Here is a 16973-nt window from a genome sequence, read left to right on the forward strand (position 1 = left end):
ATTGGAAATCCTTCATAATCATAATCTGCACACATGCGGCTCATGAAATCGGCTCCAATGTTATCCTTTCCTCTGATATATTGAATTCGCATCCAATGTTCCTGTATTGCCATCGCACCTCTCATGATACGTTTGTTGTCAAACTTTGCGCTATTCATGTAGGCTCGAGGGTGATGATCAGTCTGTAGGACAAACTCACATCCGCTCAGATAAAGTTCAAACTTTTTGATAGCCCAAACTATCGCCATATATTCTTTCTCAATAGTGGCGTATCGGGTTTCTCGTGGTAAAAGCTTTCTAATTGCATAGCTAACAAGGTGACAAATTCCCTCATACTCCTGCATGAAGACAGCGCCTAGGCCTAGCTCTGATGCATCTGTTTTCAAAATAAATATCTTAACCGGTTCTGGCAACTTAAATACTGGTGCAGTCAGAATGGCATGCATGAGAGAGTTGAAAGATTTTTCTTGCGGCGTTTTCCAAATTACAACGCTTGGCATTCCCTTGCGAGTAGTGTCAGTAAGAGGAGCTGCTATCGTCGAGTAATTAGGAATGAAAGATCTATAATAGGCGATCAATCCGAGAAACGAACGAATTTGCTTTTTTGTTTTAGGTCAATGCTGCCTTCTGATTTTTTCACGTTCTGCTTAGTGGGAGTTGGTTCCCCAGAAGATATGTGATGACCTATGAAGTCTAACTTGGAAGAAGCAATGACGCATTTAGACGGCTTTACTGTGAATTTCTCCCCTTTCAATTTTGAGAATAGTTGTATCAAAGCAAGCTTATGCTCCTCCAATGTTTCAGTGTAAACTAAAATATTGTCAATGTAATTCTCCACATTCTTGAGCCCGTATAACAGCTTTCTCATTGCCCTTACAAAAGTCACACCTGAATTCATCATTCCGAAAGGCATTTTGAGGAACTTGTACACTCCAGAATGGGTAGTGAATGCTGTTTTTGGCACATCTTGTTTTCACACCAGAATCTGCCAATAACCTTTTGAGAGATCGATTTTGCTAAAGTATTTTGCTTTCTCGAATTTTAGAAATAGACCCTCTGCTGTTGCCATCGGTTCAGGATCAAACACTGTTACTTTATTTAATCTTCGATAATCAACACAGATGCGTTTAGATCCATCAGGCTTAGGAGCGAGTACGATTGGTGCGAAATAAGGAGACTGTGGTTTCTGGATGATGCCTAGAGTTTCCATTTCATCGAAGTCATTTTGTAGCTGCTCCCTTAAGGCGTATGGTACCGAATATGGTCTCTGTTTAATCAGTTCCTCACTCGTAAGATTTATTTTATGCTCTATTTTACTTGTACTAGGGTAATGATATACAAGGGTATATCATTGAAGACTTCCTTGAATTGGCTCACAATTTTATATGCTTCTTCTTTCTCAGATGTGCTGAGTTGATCCCCATAATTGAGTGCGTTTGCACATTCGCAGTTTAAAGTAGGAATGATGTCTTCATATTTGTCTGACGAGGTATTCTTGCTAGAAAGGTCGGCACTTGTAATCCTGTGCACAACGCATAATCTGCCTTATCCTCAGCTCAATCATAGTATTGTTTCAGCAGGTTAGTGTGAAAGGATTTCTCTTTTCCCTCCATAATACGAACCAAGCAGTTGTTAGAACCGTGATTAGATTTAATGATAAAATAGGGTCCTTTCCACCTCATCAACGGCTTGCTAGAGTGAGTAGGTAACAGAACAAGGATCTTGTTTCTATTTTGGAATTTTCTATCCTTTGCATATTTGTCAAAGTATAACTTATTTCGTTGCTGAAACTTTTTTAACGAGCATTGTGCTAAATTCATCACATCGTCTAGCTTTTGTCTTAGTTCCAGCACATATTTGTATGTAGTTATAGTTTCTTCTTCTTGATTCTCTCCCGACCATAGCTGTTTTAGGATTGACATGTGTCCTTTAACAGTTCGTCCATATAGCAGTTCAAATGGTGAAAAGCCTGTTGCTTTTTGAGGTCTTCTTGAAGATTCTTGAAGGAGCTTCTTGAAGATTAAAACTTTTCACTAGATGTTGTCTTTATTGCAAATGAATAACGAATGAAATAAGCCAGCAGCGTGTCAGCCCTTATATACTAAAAACATTCCAGTAACTTCCAGAAAAACAGCATTATTAGTCAGTTGCTAGAAATAGAATATTGCTTAATAACTGAGTAAGTGAACTTTGTTAATAAAGAAATAGCATGACTCAACCATGGATTGCGCAATACTACATCAGCCATTTAACTATTGTGCAATGCAACATCAGCTAGTCAACGATTGCACAACATGCATGTACAAAGTCAGCAGTCCGATGCAGATTATGTTGACATAGAAATAAAGTATTAGGAATGAAAATCCAACTGCACACTGGGTGTGAGTTTGGAGCCACCTGCTGTGCAGATTTTTCATGGTTTCACGCTTAACACTTCATCAAGGATTTTGCAGAAAGCCATACCGAGAAAATAATACTTTTAACACTAAAACTCCCATGGCCAACAAAACTATGCCAGTTAGTTTAGAGCTGTAACAGGCACTGCAGCCAGTAGCTTATGAATTACACAAAAAATAACACAGTACATAAAAATAAACACAGTGCAGAAATAAACTAACACTTTAATTAGAGAGTTATAAAGGTAAATATTGTATATATTGATTAAAAGTAAATTTTCTGTGCAAAAAACATTTTTTATCCCCCGTGGAATGCCAAGCATTCAGTAGTATAGTATGTCATATTAGTTAGTTATTGTTATAAGCATCATAAACATTACCTAAGAAACCGAAACATACAAGAAACCGGAAATAGTCGTCACACGTTTCTACGAATTTAGAAAAGATGACTCCGATGTGAACCTCAAATTAATCTGTTAACATCTATGACTATAGGGCTGACCAGTCATATGTGTTCAGGCTACAGACACAACAACATCCATATGTAATTATAAACACTAATATAACATGGTGGCAGCGCGACAACGCTCTGTCTAAAGTTTGGAAGGACTCGCCCTGATATTGACTCTGGTCGATGGTTGACATTTCGCCTGCAAGCGGTCGTTGTCACCATCTATTCTTCTTTAAAAAGTGACTGCGGTTGCTTTACTGACATTGTAGATGCTCTTGCTTTGCCCCTTCTGCTGGATTATCGTTAGATGGAAATTTGCATGAGAACTGGATGAAGTGGAAAAGAAGATTTGAGAACTATCTTACTGCTATTAACCTTGGAGCAGCACCAGCTGATAAGGATGGTGATTATCCTGCAGCCAATAACCCGATTTGGTTGAGACAGATAGCTATTCTAAAGCACTGTATTGGCAAAGAAGCCGTTGAAATTCTAGATCAGAACAAATTCGATGATCAAGATGACTCACCAGTTGAGTGTAGGAATCGATTACCAAATGTACTGGCCAAGTTTGAAGCTTATTTTAATCCCAGGCTTAACCAGTTATATGAGTGGTATAGCTTTTGGTCACTCACCCAGTCGAGCGGTGAGCCCATTGACATGTTTGTGGAGAGATTGAGGACACAGGTTGGCATTGAGGATTCACATTGAAATGTGAATCCTCACATGACATTGAGGATTCACATTGAAATGTGAATTTGGTGAGAATAAAGATATGATGATGCTATGTCGATGTTCCTTTGGTATCACCAATCAAAGATTGAAAGATAAGCTACTCCAAGACAACCAGATAACGCTCAATCGTGCTATCGAACTGATAAGTGCTAGTGAAGTAACCAAATCTCAGTTGGAAACCATATCTACTGGTCAAACAGTCAGTGTAATAGCTGATAAAGATCAGCCATCAATGAAGCAGCCATCTCAATCCCAAGCTTCGTCAGCAGTGAAGATCAAGTGAAAATTTTGTACATTTGACTATGCTCGATGTAAATACCCTGCATGAAGTAAAGCATGCAATCACTGCAAGAGAAAAAAATCACTTCCGAGCTGCCTGCCCTGCCTTAAAAGTGAACCCTTTGCAAGTGGACTCTAACGAATCAATCATGAATGATCTGTTCGTTGGTTTAGTTGGCGACGAAGACAGTTGCGATGGCTGGTATAAGACATACAAAATAGGGAGCAACCAGAACCGACGAGAGGTAACTTTTAAAATTGAGACAAAAGCACAAGGTAATGTGCTGCTACTGAGTGTAGCTAAATCACTCTGCCTAGAGCTAGTTCCCTCGACCAATAGGCTCAGATCATATAGTCAACATAGGATCAAGAACACAGGTAAAACTAGCGTAACTCTTGGCAATGTATGGTTTGAAGTAATTCACTCGGATTGTGAACTTGTTCTTCAACTATCAGCCAGTCGAGAATTCAACCTGGTGAAACATATTGGTGATATGACTGTCTAAAGTATACTAGATGGGTTCACTGATTGCTTTGAGGGCATTGGCTGTCTTGAAAAAGAACATCACATTGTAGTTGATAAAGATGTCAATCCTGTTATCAATGCTCCATGTCGAATACCATTGGCCATGACTGATGAGGTGAAGAAGGTGCTGCAGAAAATGGAAGCTGATGGTATCATATCTAAGGTAGACAAACCCACCAAATGGGTAAACAGCATGGTGGTTGTTGAAAAGAAGAATGGAAACCCAAAGATTTGTCTTGACCACCCGAGAATGAAACAAAGACATACTAAAAGAAAGACACCACATTCCCATACTTGAAGATATTGTGCATAGGTTGGCCGGCATGAGTGTTTATACTGTAGTTGACATGAAACATGGCTATTGGCATGTACCACTTGACAAGGAAATTTGACTATTGACCACTTTCAACACTCTCTTTGGTCGCTATGCATTCAACAGACTTCCATTTGGTGTTAACTCAGCTGCAGAAGTGTTCCAGAAGCGAGTGGAGGAGATATTTGGTGACCTAAATGTGGCTATTTACTTTGATGATCTGATAGTTGCCCGTAAAGATAAAACTGAGCATGACCAAAACTTTAGGAAACTACTAGAAAGAGCACATGAATACTGCGTCAAATTCGACAAACACAAAATCCAAGGTCAAATGGTCAAGTTCAAGGTCAATTGTCCAAGGTCAAATACCTTGGACAGATTATATCTGCCGATGGCCTCAAGCCTGATCCAGACAATGTGGAATCAACCACCTCCATGCCAAACTAAACAGATCGGTTGGGTATCTAAAGGTTATTAGGATCACTCAAGTATTTAAGATGCTTCATACTTAACATGTTTCTGGTAACAGAACTACTTAAAAATCTGCTGAAAGCTGACTCAGAATGGTACTGGAACACCAAGCATGATGAAGCTATGACCAAAATAATGGATCTCCTAGTAAGCTCTCCAGTTTTACAATTCTTTGATGCAAAGAAGAACACCACTGTGCAGGTAAATTCATCTCAAGCCGGTTTAAGAGCAATACTTTTTCAAGAAGGTCACCCCGTGGCCTATGCATCAAGGTCACTTTCAGAAACGGAACAAAGCTATCTACAAATTGACAAGGAGTTGCTTGCAATAGTGTTTGGATTTGAGAAATTTCACAACTGGGTCTATGGTCGACCTGTTGATGTCAAGACAGACCACAACCCACTAGTAACAACTGTAAAGAAAGCTCTTCACAAGGATTCGCCCCGTCTACAGAAACTACTGCTCAGGCTTATGAAATACAATGTGAGCCATATAACTTATGTGCTTAGTACTTACATTTAGCGGACACCCTATCGAGAGCGTACATTGCCAATGAAGAGGGTGATATAGAAGATGTTGTAATGGTACATACAATATCCATATACATATGTTTGCTGTGCATGGTGCGCCGATGGACATAGTTGCTGATAACATGCCATTCAGCAGTCACATCAGGAATGAGTTTGCCAAGGAATGGGGCTTCATTATAACAACATTTAGCCTCCACTATCCAAGATCAAACGGTATGGCAGAAAAATATGTGCAGACCATGAAGCAATTCTTGAAGAAGGCAGAAAGCTCTAATAGTGATGTTTATGCAGCTCTTCTGGCTTACTGTCAGACTCCAGTGTCTGGACTTCTACACAGCCCTGCAGAGATTTTATTCAGCAGAAATATTTGAGGACCACTGCCAATGACTGAGGGGAAACTCCCACCGGTGGTCTTTCAAGCTAAATACCCTTTGCTTTCTCGCCAGGCTAGTCAAAACCACTACAATCACTACATGATGATGAAAAGGTGCTGATGTGAGCCAACAAGGAAGATGAGTGGACACGCGGACAAATAGTGGCTTCTCATGGTGTACCAAGGTTGTATATTGTTGACAATGGTACCTCATTAGTCATAAGAAATAGAGTTCATCTTAAGCAAAACACGACAACAGGAAACGTACAAGCGATCATTGATGACACAGACACTCAGCCTTCGCGGTCAGTCAAGTCAGGCACACAGCTGCCTGATTTAGACTAAACAATATTGGCTACACCACGCAAGAGTATTCATACCAATAAAAGTTACTTTTTGTATGGTACAAAAACTTTGACATGGACTAATCCATTGACCATCACACCTGCCGATGATTTCATGCAGGTTACATTTACGTTTCACCATTAAGCCCATGGTATGGCTACTTAGTTAACTGTTATTAGTTTCCAGACTTCTATGATAAAAGGAGGGATGTTATATTAGTTAGTTATTATTATAAGCGTCATAAACATTACCTCCAATATGCAAGAAATCAGAAATAGTCGCCGCATGTTTCAACGAATTTAGAAAAAGGTGACTCCGATGTGAACCTCAAATTAATCTGTTAACACTGGGGGTTGGTCAGCTATATACTTTCAAGCTACAAACACAACAGCATCCATAGGTAATTATAAACACTAATATAGCATACAGAGATATAGTGTTACCCAAACTCTCCCTAACTAAGTTATGGTTAGAAAAATTGTGTTTTTTAAGTATACCTATAGTTAGGGTTAACAATTTTTAGACTGCCAATTCTCAATGTAAATTATAGCTCTATTTCATTGATTCAAGTACTCCAATGTCATTATAGTCGACATTCAATGGCCATCAGTAAAAGGGTTTAAAATGTTGGATTTGTTACGGTTTGTGATAGTAAACATGCTCATTTTCTTCCGCAGCCGAGTTACTTTTACTTATTTCAGCTACGAGTGCTACAGAACTACAGCTACTACAAAACTTGCACGAATACTGCTACTGCGTTTTACCTACTAAATTTCTACTTCAAAAAGGTAAGTAGTTCTCATTCATTGTTGTAGTGGATTGTCTATGAATTGCCGCACCTCAACTACTTAATAACGTTGGATTTGCCACTGTTCGTGATAGTGGGACATGTTCATTTTCTTCAGAAGCTGAGTTACTAGTTTTTTTTCCAGCTACGAGTACCACAGAGTCACAGCTACCAATAATCAACTACTAAATTTCCACATCAAAAAGGTAAGTACTTCGTATTCAATGTAGTATTGTCTATTAATTGCCACACTTCTATTACATAACCCTTTCACTTTAGCTATTGGCCTACTGCCAGCCATTTTGCCGATATTGCTTCATGATAATTTTTTTCAATTTGAAACTCCATCTAAAACGATTGTTTTGGTTATATATTTCATTTTGCCAACATGTTAACAAGCACTGCTGTGCAAAAAATTCATTGTATCTATACTTTGTACATTTTAATTATCTGTGTAATCACAAAAATCTGAATCGGCTATAATGTCATGAACATAAGTAATTGTTTTCTAACTCTGTGGCATTTTCAAAACTTACACAAAAAATGGTTGTTTTTAAGTTAGAAATTCTCAAACAAAGATTTAAAATTAAATTTTAGGCCAAGTTTATATAGAAATCTTTGAACAACACTGTCACTACCATAAAAGTCTTAAAGATTGTTGGTTATGTTATCACTGAATAATAAAATTCAGTTACTAGCAATTGCTGAGAAAGTGGCAAAATGTGTCTACAGCGGTCGACCATAAAAAACACATAAATGAGTCTACTTCAGTGAAAGGGTTGAAAACGTTGGATTTGCTACTGTTCATGATAGTAAACATGTTCATTTCCTTCCGCAGCTGAGTTACTTTAACTTTTTTTTCCGCTACGAGTACCACAGAACTACAGCTACTACAGAACTTGCACGGGTACTGCCACTGCATTTTACCTACTAAATTTCTACATCGAAAAGGTTAGGACTTTTATTCAATGTTCTATTGTCTATGAATTGCCACACCTCCACTACTTTAAACGTTGGATTTGCAACCGTTCGTGATAGTAAGCATGTTCATTTCCTTCCGCAGCTGACTTACTTTTACTTGTTTTTCAGATACGAGTACCACAGAACTACAGCTTCTACAGAACTTGCAGGGGCACTCCGAGCGTTGCGATAGGCGAAGATGAGAAGAAAGCGAGAAGCAAATATTACAAAAAAGCACACCATCTCATTCACTTTTAGAAACGCTTGAAACAGTACAATGTCTCCCAAAAAGCCTACTGCTCAAACGCAACAGCAGATTGATTTCCGTAGAGAAAGAGACCGAGTTCGCAAAGCAGCAGCTAGACGAGCAGAAACTGCAGAGCAAACGGAGCTACGCCCACAACGAAACAGAACTGCTACTGCAGCTGCTAGAAGTGCAGAAACTGCAGAGCAAACACAGCTATGACCACAACGAAAGAGAATAGCAGCTGCTAGAAGAGCAGAAACCGCTAAACAAACGCAGGTACATCGAGAGCAGGCCAGAATAGATGCTGCAACTGCCAGAAATCCAGAGATTGCTGAGCCGACCCAGCAGCGACTCAAACGGCTCAGAGCAGCCGCTACGGTGACCAGACATGCAGAAACCCCCGAGCAGATGCAGCGGTGATAAGAACATGATGCACTAGCTACAACAGCTGCTCGGCGAGCTGAATTTTCAGAGCAGATGAAACGGCGACAACAGCAAGTTGCACTAACTACAGCAGCTGCTACCAGACACCGTGTATGGGCAGAAAACTTTGCACTTGACTACTGTCCTGCAACACAGTATAGGGCCAAATTTTTCTATGGGACGAATGTCCAAAAATGCTCCAGATGTAATGCCTTATGTTGGAAAGGCGCGAGGCCATATATGTAGTTTATATAGTACATTTTATTGATAATAAATTTTATCAACACAGCCACATTACTGCTGCACAGTTTGTATATACCATGTCAAAACACAGGCTTCAGACAAAGAACTGGTGAGTCATGATTAGTGTTTTAAGCATGTAGAAGTCTCAATTCAATAAATGCTGGCGATAGCTTAGCAGTGCAATAGCAAAATATTTTCTAGAATTTCTTAAAATATGTAAAACTTTTCAATACTGCCAGTTTGAAGAACTTCAGTTCCGTTTGCCTAGCAATGTCAATTTCATTATCAGTTCTGTGTACAAAATTAGGACAACTCCGTCTTGAGTGGTTCGAGACTGATGCAGACTAGCTTGTAGACTAGCTGTAGAACACATTGCATATTTCCATTAGCCTCTCCAACATTATTGACATGTACAACTGCAATTGTGTATACAGTCTGATCAGCACAAAAATTTCAGTAGATTGCATATTTGGACTTGTTTCACAATATGAAAGACAACTCTCAATAAAACTATTGCTTTACGTAAATCTGTTCCCAAACACGGGTAATGCAGCTACCCTAGGACACTTATGTATTCGCGGCATCTAACTTTCGCGTTTTCGCGGTGTCATCCTCTCGCGAAAGTTTCATGTGCGAAACTAAACTATCATAACAAACGAGCGAAAAAGCGAAACTAAATAGCTTTGTTCATTAATACTGTATAATTGAATTTTATAACGACATTTATTTTAACGTTTTTAACGACCACTATAGCATCGTTAAAATATAAACCGACAAAATAATTTGACTGTCAAAATTTATTACGTTATTATTTTGCAATTATTTAGGATTATTTTCCCATTAGGAATGATTTATAATGATAGGAATTTGATGTCAATGCACATGCATTAGTTAGCGTTATCGTTTGCTGGGGACATCAATCAATGCAGTGAGCACCATGTGTTGAAAGAAAATAAGACACATGCACTGACACTCGCAGTACTACACAAGCAGCATGGTTCTGGAAAGGTTTGGATTCACCACTGACACCTCTTCAATAACTTGTAATTTTTTTAGATTTGTTTTGTTTTAAGTGATGTGACTGACGAGACATTTTTAAATTAAAATAGGCAAAACATGACCGCAGTTAATACGCTCAGAAAAAAAACATCTTTTCCTTTTGAGCGTTTTAACAAAGATCAATTTTGCGGATTTTATTGTAAGTTCATTCGGAGGCTTTTACGCTTTCGATGGGACACGGCCAAGCGGGTGATTGATAAAACTTAATCTTTTGCAAACCTTTATAAAAGTCGTTAATAAAAATATTTTGCCTCTGATGATGATAATAATGATGCCTAAGAACTACTAGAAGTTGATGTTTGTCTCTATGGCTTGGAATGAAGTGACATTCTACAGCGATAAAAACCGCGTCCATGGCCGTTGGGCAAATAACTTTTCGAATAAAGGATGTTGAGGTCGAGTTATCTGAAGGAATTTATCATTGCGTTGGAACTGACCAAACAAATCCGTTTGAGTCGACCTTGCGTTTGAGATGAAATGTTACATTTTATCTGAGGGCGAGTTTTCCGAGTTGGACTGTACTTACCGTAAAAAATTCCCAAAAAGTTGGGGCGGCTCAGCCGGCCAGCTGCCCCAGCGAAAACTGGCCTGTTGATAGTCCAATAAACAAATGGCAGCAAGCGATCAAATTGCATTATCGACCTTGCCCACACCATTCTACCTGCGGTTCACAATTACAAACTAGTCGCAAATTGAAATTTTTTTTATCGGTGAACCGAACCTGAGGAATATAATTATGTTTGTTCCACTGCATTTATTTTCACATCACTATATTTTCGCACTCATCAGAGCTGCGAAATTAAGTTGCTTCGAAATTTTACTCTGTGAGCTACTCACGAAACTAAATACTAGCGAAATATAAGTGTCCTAGGGTAGTTCAATATAAAAGCAGCATACAGTACATTACTGTGATGTAATGATCATGTAACATGACAAGATTGTGATCCTAATTGGTTGTCTACAACAAAGGCTAAGATTAGATTACAGCAAACCAATGGCAGTCAGCATTTGCACTGAAGGACAAAGGTCAAAGGTATTGATTTTTATTATTTTCTCAACTTATTTATTACTACTGATGTGCTCATTTTTCATATCATATACATGGTTGTAAAGCCCTGTAGGCTTTGGAGCCCACTGGGGGCTTACAGCATACCCTAGGCCCCCAGCTGTTCCAACAGCCACTAAGTGGTGATGGAGTCGCGTTGCGACTCTTGGTCGCCTACATCCACTTATCTCAACTTAACAGTTATGGTTAAAAAAGGTTAGCACTACATCACTGATAGCATAGTACAATAGCTTTTGAAAAGGCATTGCAATTGCAGTGGTTCTTTCTATAGCTAAAGGTTTTTCAAATCATCATTTCGTTAAAATCATTTTAATCCAAATATACTGCCTTTCTACCAATTGTAGCTATATTCTTATAACTGATCTGAGCTTCCTACTCAAGAAGCCATTAAAATCTTCCAACATATAACTTGACATCTAATGTACTATAATGATTTAACTAATGTTGTCTACTTGCTATCGGATAACCCAGTAGGCTAATACAAGCCAGATCATTGGTAGAACGGTAAGCTTCAAAGTAATTATACAAAAAACACTTGCTATGAAATGGAAACTTAACATCCAATAAACACACCAAAAACTGAAAGCAAACCAAACTTTCGGTATATGAATATATTTTATGCTTACTGTCTTTGTGCAAACTTTGCTTACGAAAGACGGCCAAAATATGCAAGTTTCTTGCGCAGAAGATTTTCGTGAGACTAGCAAAAAGCGTCAAGCTCTCTGGCTAGCAGAATCGCAGCACTTAGACTGCTTGCAGTAGCAGCAGTAATCACGTCTATTGCCCAGTGCTTTTGTAAGTTACCGAGTAGGCGCGCTACATTCACGCTTCCGTAACTTTACAGAGATGTGGCTATTCAAGAATTTTGCAAGGGGAATCCCCGCAATAACTCCCTCGATTGGTATTTCCAGATCCGATGCGCAGCAGCGAACTTTGTATAGTTTAAGCACTGAATTTTACTACCCCTGGAATGGCATTAGCCTATCTAATGAACCAATGAACTTCCGTGCAACGATTTCAGCGCCATCTTAGTTACTGCTACATAGGCTTCTGGCTACACTTAGTGAAAAGGCGGATTATAGTTATCACAAGAAAAAAACTCATTTATCTGCTGGAAATCAGTGTTTTGTCATTAATTGTTACTACTACGACAACCTTAAAACACGGAGAGTTAATGAAATACCATTTCACAGCTAATTTTAGTGTTTTATTCCTGCATTAGTAGCACTAGTACAGCAGTAGCTGTTTAGAAGAAGCTTGCTAATAGCTGGTTAGTAGCTTGCTTCTGTTACTACTCACAGCCAGTCTTTAGTGGATCTTTACCTGATTTTTATTATTTTACACATCACTATCGTTGACTGTTTTTACTAGAATTAATTTGTATTGCTGGTTGATTCATCTTGGCTGGTGTTGGAGACAAAGTAGGTCAGTACTGGTGCTGCTAAATTCTAATAACAACAGTCACTGTTCTCATAGATCAGGAGTGCCAGTTACATGGAACAAACTTTATTAGTAACTTCAATCCTTATCATTATCACTAGAGCAGGTTTTGTTCAATAAAGTAAGCTTCTGTTAGTTGATAAGAATGTTTTAAAACGCAAAAAACATCCTGAACATCAAAGGTGTATTTTTCTAAAAGGTTGAAAGTCAATTTTTCAATTTTTTCTTTGTCAATAAAAATTTTCCCTAACTATAACTGACGATAAAACCGCAAATCTTAACCTGTATGTTTGTTTAATAATTTGATTACCTAGTTTTCTTATCATCAGGTTTCCGAGTATAGAGAAAGAGCCAGAAAGATGGCATACTTTGTGGACTGTTTCCAGGTGGCAGGAGCTCCCCAGTAAAAATGCCAAAAATGCAATTTTATGTAGTGCCCACTTCAATGTGTCTATGATTGATAAAACTGATAAATCATTATTATTCAGTCCATATTTTAGCACCATTTCTATTTTATTTCCATTTGCAACAGAGGATAATTGTTATCATTTCAGGAAGCTGGAACAGCAACCCATCAGTAGAGCATATCCAGCATATCTTTAGGCGCTTGATTACAAGATGTGGTGTTACACCAGGAGCTACTGGTAATGTCAGATCTATGGATGACACTGCATTGTTACAAGCTTTTACTACCTATGTGCCACCAACTGTTGGTAGTGAAGATTATGTTGAAGATATTATTAACAGACAAACTATGCTTCCCGAAGAAATGCTAAACATTACATCACATCCTGTTCTTGGTAACATTGCTGTGTATTTATCGGGTTGGCTTGTCAAAAAACTGCTTAAAAGGTTGCGTTGTGAACCACGTAGACTCTCTCTAATTCAGTCTAAGGAAGTTAGCAAATATGATGATATTCATGTTCTGTTAATAGTTAAGAACAACGGTGGCTTGATTTCTCCTTCTGATGGTGCTGTAACAACTGTTCTTTGCACCGAAAAGTATCCGATGGCGGCTACATCAGCAAATCAATGTTTGAAATGTTTTAAGATTCTGAAGTGTGTAAAAGAAGAGATTGCACGCTATGATATATTTGAATTAAAGCAACATTGTACTGACACTTCTGTAGGAATTGATAATCATCGCTTTTCACTACTAGCTTTTGTGGTTGAAACATACTTTGATTTAAGACAACACTACTTTGCCAACTTAAAAAACCTAGATTTACATAAAGTGAACATCAGGCATAATGCTACAAAAAACATATTATTAGAGGATAGTGAAATGTTATGTCGCTGTGACATAAATTGTCTATAACTAGTTTAAGTTAGTATTTATTTTTTGGATTTCTCTATATATATGCATACAAATTGTACAGTTTGCAGGCATGAAGTAGTTCAATTTATTATATAATCCCACGACCAAACGAGCGGGCGCGAAGTTAGGGAGTTTTTATGATAAATGCATGTGCACACAACTTACGAAAATTATTCATCAACAATGAGACGAACCCTTGTATAAAATTTCATCAACAAATTCAACCATCGTTTTGTAGATTAGTTAAAGTATAATAACGATACAAAACACATATAGGCCTATTTAAATATGTTACCAAGTCTTTGTAAATTATCGAAATTCTCTAAAAACTTACCTATCTGATCGGATTATACACAAATAGACAGATTTATTTGGACGAAAATCATTATTAAAACTTGCCAAGCCTCATTTTTATAAAAGTTAAGACCGGAAATTGAAACGCCGAGCGACAAAGAATAGAACAATTAAATCGTGCGCATTTCACGAAAAAATAACGTGCACATTTCACCAGTCTATCGCATTGTCGAATTGCCGAAGGTTTCGGTGATTAACATAGGAGTACTGAAATCGTATTTTTCTATTATTACCGCATTACTATTACTAAGTTTGGATATTCTTTTTGATACTTCTTGATATTGTTAACTATGAAGTTTTTAAATGTAAACAAAATTGTTCATTGGCTTTCTATTATTACTGTATTACTATATTAATAATATTGGTTATTCTAATAATATCAGTGCATTTTACTTCCAATATTGCATTTCTCCTATTGCAGGGGGAGAGATATAAACATATAATCTTTTCCTGTCATTATTGCTGTTTGTCATGACCAAACACTTTTTTAAATAGATTTTCTAAAAATCTATATAAATATCACTTCTTGATATTGTTAGCTATGACGTTTTGAAATGTAAACAAAATTGGGCATTGGTTTTATATTATTACTATAATAATAGTATTGGTTATTCTAATAATATCAGTGCATTTTACGTCTAATATTGGCCAATATTGCATTTCTCTTATTGCAGGGGGAGAGATATAAACATATAATATTTTCTTTCATTATTGCTGTTTGTTGTATATAATAACACCCACACCCAGTACATTACAGCTACCATTGCAGTTATCCTATTGCACTGCAGTGTCATTTGACTGCTAATATTGCATTTCTCAACCATCAGTACCCTTTTTTTTCAATATCACTTTGGTTGTGGGCTGCATGACAGTGGAATTTCTAGTTTGTATATACTACAATGCTATTAGACGTTATATTAGGATCATCAGAGCATCTGGCTCATTAATTTTTTATGCATAGATCATTTATTTTCTGAATCACAAACAAATTTGATGTTCAAGTATAATGTAATTAAGAATTATAGTTTTCTTTATATATACATACAATTTGTACAGTTTGAAGGCATTTAGTTGTTTAATTTATTATATACTTTTTATATATAATGCTAGTAGACATTGTATTAGCATTCGAGCATCTGGCTCATTTTCTATGCATTGATCATTTATTTTCTAAATCACAAATAAATTTTGTGGTCAAGCATACTTTAGTTAAAGGTTGACTTGCAATAAAATTCACATTACAGTTATTTGGTATCAAAAGATTCACCATGTCCTACTATGTTGTGTTGTAGGTGCCAAATATGTGGAAATGTGATTACAAGCTCTTAAAAGCTCAAAAACGAAAAGCCGTCGGTAGATTGGAATCTCTTTATTTCGATAGTGTAGCCATGAAATTTGGTTATTTAGTAGAGCAGGAGGGCATCAAAAAACTGTAAGCCAAAGCGATTATGTGATAATATCTGATAACCACCATAGATTAAAACTATAAAAGTTATGAAATGTTGCACACAAATCATGAGCCATCAGGGCTTTATTTGCCACCCCCTCTCCTATTCCCCTTCTCTCTTTTCCCTTTCCCCTTCTCCTAACAAGAAGGGGGAAGGGGAAAAGAGAGAAGGGGGAAAGGAGAAAGGGGGCAAATAGCCCACCCACCCGAAGAGCCAGACCCTGGCTAGGTAAATAGACTAATATCATGCTGAACTAAACATGACTAAATTTGATGAGCCTGTGAAGTTTTGATCTGATCAGGGAAGTGGAATCAGTGGCTTTTTTAGCTAGAGCTGGAATGAGACCAAGGAATGCAGGGTCGGGCCAGACTCAGGGTCAGCAATGAGGGCCAGGATCGAGTCGGACCGGGTCAGCATGCGCGAATTTTTTATTCATTTAAGGTTAAGAGATAGTTCTATTACAGCCTAGGTCTCAGACTTTTATCTTTGTCATATGACCTATAGGTCATGTGACCTGAAGTAGAAGTGTATGAATTATGTGATACTGAACAATATAATTATTCTCACTACTTTTTATTTCCTAGTTATGTATTATACCTGAACATACCGTGAAGGAGAGCTATTACGAGGGCCAGTCAATAAGTAGTACGGATTTTGTCGTAACTTTCGATCTATTTTATCTAGCAATTTAATACTTTCTATAATTTATTAATAGGAGTTGTCATCTCATACCCAAAAATTTAGCTATTTGCAATTAAACTTTTTCATATTATAGAGATTGAGAATTGCTGGCAAGCTGAAAACATGCTCACACACAAAGCAAAAAGCTGTTACGGTATAGGATTTTTGATAGTCGAAGGTGTAAAACAAGGTGTCAAAAAGAGTGAAATAAAAGAACAGTAAGGCAAAAGCTGTATGCTCAGTATGCAGATCTGACACCAAGCGATTTGCATATTTTCGAATCATTAAAGAACCACATGATAGACAAGCATTTCACTACTGTTACAGGCATCGTTGAAGCAGTGTGTGAATGATTTAGAATCCAGCCGCCAGAATTCCATTCTGCAGGAAATGAGAACCTTGTAGGAAGGTAGAGCAATTGTACAGAAAAAGGAGACTATTTTGAAAAGTGAATATAGATGTAGGGTTCAATCTTATTGTAATAAAATGTTATGACAAAAATGCGCTACTTTTTGACTGGCCCTCGTAGAG

The sequence above is a fragment of the Watersipora subatra genome, chromosome 7, assembly GCF_963576615.1.
Source record: "Watersipora subatra chromosome 7, tzWatSuba1.1, whole genome shotgun sequence".
NCBI classification, from domain to species: Eukaryota; Metazoa; Bryozoa; class Gymnolaemata; order Cheilostomatida; family Watersiporidae; genus Watersipora; species Watersipora subatra.